General features: G+C 37.7%; 1 long non-coding RNA gene across 2 annotated transcripts in view; it reads left to right on the top strand.

Moving 5' to 3' along the window:
- The first annotated feature begins 1,254 nt into the window (after nt 1-1,254).
- The window catches only part of LOC133215603 (uncharacterized), a 107,484-nt gene continuing 100,961 nt past the window's right edge, over nt 1,255-7,777 (top strand). The window contains exons 1-2 of one of the 2 annotated variants that reach the window (XR_009726420.1): nt 1,255-1,366; nt 2,105-2,232. This is a non-coding gene — a long non-coding RNA (uncharacterized LOC133215603). Of the gene's footprint in view, nt 2,233-7,777 lie in introns of both variants that reach the window. The other variant, XR_009726421.1, reaches the window with a different exon arrangement.

Here is a 7,777-nt window from a genome sequence, read left to right as displayed (position 1 = left end):
GTTTTGTTACCTCAGAAAGCTTTGCAAGTTGTAAGTAATTGACCGCTTCTCCTCTGAAATAGGTTTATGGGAAAATATACATCCTTCTCCTCATATAAATGAAAAAACTGAGATAGAAATGGAGTGATTTCCTCAGGGCCATAAGCTGCAATTGGAATCAAAGTTATTACTGAGTAGTTTGTGGTTCCAGTCCAATACCTGGCTGTAACAATACTTACAGGGTCTCCCATGCCTGTCTGTCACTCCTAGAATTACTGGCCCTGGGAGCTATTTCTCTGTGAACGACGATCATAGTTTACAGCTTCACCTTATTCAGAAACAAGTTTCGTGGACGAGTTCTCTTTCTTTAATCTGTCCAAAGTTTCACTTCTAAATATAATTTGTGATTGAATGATTTAGTTCAGATTGTTTCTAGTGAAAATGCCGCTTCTGTAACTCATTCCATGAAATATTTCCATTTCTGTTAGGAAGTATCAAGTGTTTTGTACTTAGGAGAAAAAAATCTTCATTTCAATGAATATTACTGCTTCGTGCAATTGCATGCTGTAATACCTTTGATTTAGCCGACTTGCAAAGGTTGAAGGGAGGATCAGACTTTCATTACTTTCTGCTTCTGGTGAGGTTAAAAGTGATGCTTTTACCAAGGCTAAGGGAAAAAAGTTTTGATCCACAGAAACCAGGGTTCTGCACCTGACACCTTTCAATCTGTGTGAGTTCTGCTATCAGCTGGGACGTTAACAGGTTTTCCTGGGCTTCATTGGCTCCTGTGAACTGTCTAATCAACTCTTCACTGAGATGGTTAAGAAATGCAAATAGTATCTGGGCCTCATGTCTTCCTCAAGGCTTTCACGCAGAGCCACTTGTGATGGTCAAGAGACCCCTTTTGTACGTATCTCAACAGCTCAGCAGACAGAAGAACCTGTTGGCAGCTGGGCACCTGCTCTGGTGCGCAGGGCGCTGTGGTTCGGATGCAGGCCATGGGCCAGAGCAGGGGTGCTGCTGCACAACAGGGGATGTTTCCTGCGCTGTCTGCCCTGAGGCCGGAGATCCGCTGCCCCGGTACCAGCCTGCGCCTGCTCCCGCCCCTCAGGTCAGTGCGGTCCCTGGGGCTGGGGGTCACCAGAGACTTGCTGCCGCCTGGAACCTTCCAGAACAGCGCTCAGCACACGTGCACCGAGTGAGCGAGTCTGTGCCTGCGAGAGGGCTCCGGGAGGGCCTGACCCAACAAAATGGTGACTGGCTGCGCCCGTGTGAGGCAGCCCTGCCCTGGGCCTCAGTGGGGTCAGTGACTGACAGGAATAAAAGGGCTGTAACTGCAAGGACTGCAGCTCCCTGAGCGGGACAGCGTTGCTGGACCCACAGAATGGTGATCCTATTTCTCTGTTTTCTCCTTTCTTTCCTTTCCCTTTTCCTCACACTTCTATGGAAATTGAATAAGAACTTGCCAAGAATTTAGTTCCTCCTGACACAGTTTTAAGGAAGTTTACAATAAAATGAATTGTTGTTTAACCTCCCAAGGGCCTGCGGTTTCTCTGCCCAGCCTTATAAAAGATCACCTCTCCCTGCACCCTCTGGGCAAGATGGGGTACCACTAAAAAAGAGGTCAGATAAACTGCTTTGGAAACTTAAGACCTAATTCAGTGTCTCTTTTCTTTGGGCCATGCAAGAATTGAACTGCTTTGGTGCCCTAATTGTTGCTATATTTGAGAATGTAGAACTTAAAAAAGAGTCTGAAGATCTCTTAGCACAGCTGAGTTGAACTCACTAGAGCTTGCCTCTGGCAGGAGGAGGTTTATAGCTGCTTCTCAGCATATTTGAAAGAAGATTATTGCTGCTGACGCGTTGCAAAAAGGTAACATTTGTGTGCATCAGTGACTAAATTGCCCTCTATTATACCACATCCCATAAAATGACAAACCTCATCAATAAAAAAATGTAATAAAGAAAGTACTTGGGGATTTGTCTAGCTGTGGGGAGCTAGAAGTACTTAATAGTGTTGAATATCTGTATCCAGTGGCAGGTGGGAGGAGTTACTGCTTGTTATGGGAAAACTACTGATTGCGGATGACTTCTGGAAAGGTTTTCTTGTTTTCTAATATTCCAGGTAGAAAAAGGAGTTACAAGTGAAGGCTGGTGGTTGCCAGATGACCCTACAGGCTAAAATAGTTGGAAGAGCAAGTATACTGAAGAGATTAATATGACTCTGAAGTAGCATCTCTAGTTCACTGGCAGGTAAATTGTCTTGATGAAAGATAACAGCTTTAATTAATATTATTTTTTTCAATCTCCATAAAAGCAGTGTTGTTATTTATCTTCAACTGTGACAAAATGTTACCTTTATTTCAACCTAAGGTAAGAAAGGTACATAGCAATGTGGGTTCCCCTGACCCATGACTTCTCTGTTGTCTTATTTCTAGCAAGTACAAGGACAAGTACAGTTTTGTTTTTAAGTGGCATACCAAGAGTATGCACCAATATTTCTTTTTAAAAGTGTAAATCATATTACAGAATGCTGAAAATGAAAAGTACTAATATTAGATTCTGGTCATCAGTTTCATTTAAAGAGCATCTATAGGTCTTAAGTCTTAATCTTACAGATTATTAGACATACTCTTTTCATCATTGATAAGAGTAATCCTGTTTATTAAAGTGTCTATTCTTATGCCTGTAAAGGCAGTATTACATGTATAGTAACATCAGGAATTAAAGCTTTCTTAATGCTACATTTTAGCTTGCCACAGTGAAGTATTTTCTAAACTGTAGAATCTGTTTCTCTGAACAAGGCCAAGTACTTGCGCATTTTTGTTTTCATAACAATGTGGTACCCACCTATGGAAAATGACAGGTGTTTGGAAATTTCTTTTCTCTTGCCTTGACATAAAATGATATGAAAAGTAATAGAATTAAGGACAAAATATTTAGATGATAGTTTCATTTTTTAACAGCCATCTTTACATTTAGTGATTGACTATAAGGACATGAACTTCTTTTGAACATGCATCTAATGCGTTGAGAAGATGTCGCTTTGAAGTGGATAGGCTTCAAGGTACATGTTTTCTACCTTTCGTCTCTGTTAAAGCAAATTTAATATTTTACTCTTTAATTTTAGCCAAGGTTTGCCATCTATACTACAGCAGAACTGTGATATAAAGTAGAAAAGGCAACTAAAAGGGAAAATTTGGGAACTGAGCAAGACTGAAAAACAGAAAGAGTCCTGCATGTATTTAATTTGCTTTTTAGCTCTGGAGGTGATCTATTCCTGTGCATTTTGTATAAGCTATTTGTAATATCCTGGCCTCAATCAGTGAAGACTTAGAGGAGTGTTTAGAGCAGAGGCCTGCTGAACTAATGCTTACTCTGTCCACCATTTTAGGATTATGTTCTCCTCTTAATTTTGGCAGATGTTTCTTTGAACCAAGCAGGATCATACTACTGTTACTTCTAGCTTTTCTCCTCTGATGTGGGTTTTTCAAGGTTTAACAGTGAGTGAGTTACAAATTGACCTACACTTTCAATGAATTTCAAGAACTATTAATGTTACATTGTTATGGGGCAGGTATAAAAGCTACTTTAAGAATTAAGATTTGCAGTATTCAATGCTTTTGAGTGCTGAGAATTTTTTAGATGAATTCTGTTTATCTGATAAATGCCTTTGAATTTCAAAGGGAATTATATCTTCACCTAAGCTTGTCTGAAATACTGAAATTTCGTGAATGTTAGAATAGATAATTAATAGGAAAAGTCAGCAATACATTCATTGCTTTCTTACTAGTTAAAAGCTTTGCTTTACCAGTTTCTATTTTACATGACTCCTACAGATATTAAAAGTTGGGGTTTTCTTTCTGAAAAACACATTTTTTTGATTACACTAGTCTTTTGGTATGTTATCAAATCCTCTGCTACTTTAATGTTGATTATTAGCAGTAGGCTTTCTTTTGTATGTCAGATTGATAACTTTCAAATGTGACTTTTTAGGTAGCAGACAATGCTTTTCTGGCTGCCCCATGTTGCTTTGAATTAACTTTAAATCAAGGACCTGAGGAAGGCTGCCCTTACAAAACTAACCACTGATGAAGCTACCATTGATTAACTGTTAGGCTTTCATTGATTGCATGGTTACAGTTACACAGAAAGATTTCAAACTTTATTTGTGTAGTATTCCTAAATCATAAAAGAGCATTTTGTGTATTGTATGCATTATGGTGTGAATGTCAAATGTAAATCAAAAAGAAAGAAGAATATTTTTCCCTTAAAGTACCAAGAGCTTTTATATACGTTATTCTTGATTTGCTAACATAAGGGTTTCTTAAACTATTCTCTTAAATAAATAAATATGTAGGTTTAGGTTTTCCAACATTATAATGGGAAGTGGCTGTTGCTGCTATTATTCCATTTTACAAATAACTGTAAATTCCACTGTAAATAACAGTGAAATAATGGCATTTTCCATCTGAGATTCTCAAAATAGGTCATCAGACACTTAAAACTTGTGAAGAATAGAATGACCCACAGTGAGGTTTGGCCATAGGAGGAGATAATCCCAGTTGGGTGTTGCTCTCCTGTGCCATCTGGAAGGCAAGTAGAAGATGCAAATACGTGCAGAAGAGTATGAGAAGACGTGTCCCATTTAGGTGAAGGTCACTCCTCTACAGTCCCTCCTATGAGAAGCAGTCTTTCTGAATCTCTTCCTATCTATAATGATTTATTTCATGTATGCCAGCTTACCTTTTTGAACACCTTAGTGTTGCAAAGCTGCAGTACTGCTGTGTTGGGAAGAGCAAGAGGTGACCTTTCATACCATTATTTTTGCAATTATCTAGTCAAGGTTAAGCTAAGGAGAGTCCCCTACTGTTCATGCCTCCCCTATCTAGGGTACCGATGGCTTTATCTGCACTTTTGAATGCAGGACATTATTTTTCTTGGCTATTTGATCCAGTTAATTATTTTGCAGCCTCCCAGCTATATCCTTGACTCTTCGTGAACTCATGTTCCAACTGAAGGCCAAGATTTTTCTTTCTAGGGGAGCAAAAAACGTTATGTCACTAATAAATGCAGGAGGCATACTAACTACTAACATATGCCCATAAAGAATAAGGTTACTATCCCATCTTGGATTAGCAAAACTGAACTTACTTCATGCCATTTCATTTCATTTTCTTCTTCACTTTCATTTAAAAAATTCTGCTTGCTTTTGGGGAAGGAGATTATTCCTATCCTTTGTCTTGTGGGAATAAGCAGAGCTCTCCAGTATGTCTGTTGCTTTGAATTAGATGTTATAGATAGACTACCTCATTAGTGCACTTTCCTAAGGGGACTCAAATATTTTAAGCTCTGTTCTGTTTTAAACACTCTTCTGTTCTGATCCTGTTCTGCTCTGACAAGTGAGCCTTAAAGCGAGCATAGCTGTACTGACTGCTTGGATTCTAGCCCTTCACTTCTGCAGGATTCAACACCATCTTCTACAGTATTAGTTGTGTCAGACTTTTATGATGTAAACTGAACTACAAACTGCCCAGAGAATTGCAGATGAGCGAGGCTCTGAGTGGTGTGATAGCAGCCTCCTTGAAAAATACGGGGTGCTCTTTCCCCCTCTCCAAATCCATATGTTCTTTATTTTTGTGTCGTCTTATTCTTGTTCTGTTAATGGCTTGCCCTCATTGAAGTTCCACCATTGAAGTCGTATGTACCACTAGCTACAAATACTGCAGTAACTTTTATAGTATTTTCTTTTTTATTGGCATCTGCTTTGCCTTCCTGCTTTTGCTTTTCAGAAGGTGGCCTGTTGTCCTGGGTTCAGCAGTAGCAGTCATTTTTCTCCTTCTTAGTAGCTGGTGCAGTGCTGTGGTTTTGACTGTGTTTTTTGTCCTGGCTGAACCCAGGACACCTGTTCTCAGAGTGCAGTGACATAGAGCCCTCAGCTGAACCTATGCTTGTTCCTGAATATAATGGAAACAATCGTTTGGCAATCTGGATGTGTGGGATTCAGTTTGGATTTATTTCTGAAGTAATTTCAGAAAGAGTAGCTTTGACCAGTATTTGATCATATTTCTGCTATTTGTGGGGATTATATTCCACTATGGCTTGCTTTGAAGTATGTTTTTCATTTTTCTGATCAGGCAGGGACATACAACTAGTTGCCAGAAAAGCAGTAGTCCTATTTAACAAATGAAAAATACATGTAATTAACAGTATTGTGGTACAGATGCCTGAGATCACATTGAGGTTATTTGGGGTTTTCAGTCTCTTTTCAGGGGTGATATGGATAGGGACATGCATTCAGGTAGACTGCTATGTGATGATAACCTGGATTCATAACTGGTAACAAAATGAGATGGTGCAGGTGGATCTATACTAGACATTAGTGCAACATACAGGAGTGAGAAAACATAGCTTACAGTTTTTCTTCTAGGAAAAGAAAGAAAAACAGTGAAGTTAGAAGGCAACAGATTCAGGTGTTGGAAGCTAAATAAATAATGAGCAGCTCTCAGCTGCATGGATTTTATTATTGAAAGAGCAGATTTAATATTATTGGGTTGACTTAAACCCTTTTATTTCATAATTTATGATAGAACTTAATAGCTAACACGTATAAAGAAGAGGTTGGCAGAGGTTTATGACTTTTAAAAACACTTAACATATTTTGGCAAATAGTGTGGAGCAACTATCATTTCAAATAATGAAGATACTTAAATAAGGTAATAGATTATTCCTGTTATCATTTTAGTGCCTGTATTTTGCTTAGTATAGTTGATACAAAATGACAATTTTATTATAATCTTCACAAAATTTTAGTGCTGTAATTTGTAGCATGGTTATAAACTTGTGACTGGGATAGAAAATAGATTACAGTATTTTTTGCCTGGAAGAAACTTTTAAAATCAAATAGAAGTGAGCCTGTTTATATGCATATAATTATGATCATTTTTTACAATCTTTTCTTTATATGAACATACTGGCTTTGGCAGATTGTTAATTCTGCTTTTAGGGTTTGCAATCAAATTTAAAGAAAATGTTTTTATTGAGGCTGTTATAATCTGAATCTGTTACTTGGGGGCCAGTGTCTCACTTCTTTTCTTCTCAAAGTAGTTACACTCCAGAGCTGAATTGTTAAACAGTACAAGAGATTTCTAAATAGATGAATAATTTTGTCATGAAGATACGTGTAGGAGAAGGCTTAAAATTGAGAGACTGTTCTTTACCATACGCACTTATGGAAGAGAGACATTAATTATCTCTCGTAAACTGTCTGATTTCTTGGATCTAGCAGCTTTAAAACAAAAGTCTGACATAAGCAGTCGTTAATTTTTAGATTCACAAAATATGTGGGTGGGTAAAGGAAAAACTGGGCAAAAGTATATGGAGAGACCTTTTTCTTGAATAACTGAATCCTTTGTTTCACTTAGTTCAAAGTATATTTTTAGTGCAGTTTGCAGCCTGTAACAACAAATGTACTGTATGAGAGAGCATATGGAATTAAGGACTATTGTGTACTTCATATACATGAAGGAAAAGATTTGTGATTAGAAACAAAACCATCAATGTTGTATTCTAAACCATCAATGCTAAACTAAATAACCTGTTACATGTAACATGCTGAAGTACTTAACATATATATTCTTACAGCTTACTAAATCTACATAGAGTTCTATAGCATTCTACAGTACTGTGTGAAGCCAGTTTCAGAGTGATGTCTATTAAAAATAAATGTTAATGTTTCAGGAAATTGTAGATGTTTAAAGGTGATTCATGGTTTCTTTCTTTTAAATAATGTGAATTG

Source organism: Neopsephotus bourkii, unplaced genomic scaffold (assembly GCF_033783945.1).
Source record: "Neopsephotus bourkii isolate Nb327-2 ecotype Australia unplaced genomic scaffold, CSIRO-AGI_Nbou_v1 NB_991, whole genome shotgun sequence".
Taxonomy (NCBI): domain Eukaryota; kingdom Metazoa; phylum Chordata; class Aves; order Psittaciformes; family Psittacidae; genus Neopsephotus; species Neopsephotus bourkii.
The sequence above is the reverse complement of the archived record's forward strand: the minus strand, read 5'-3'. Positions and strand labels throughout refer to the sequence as shown.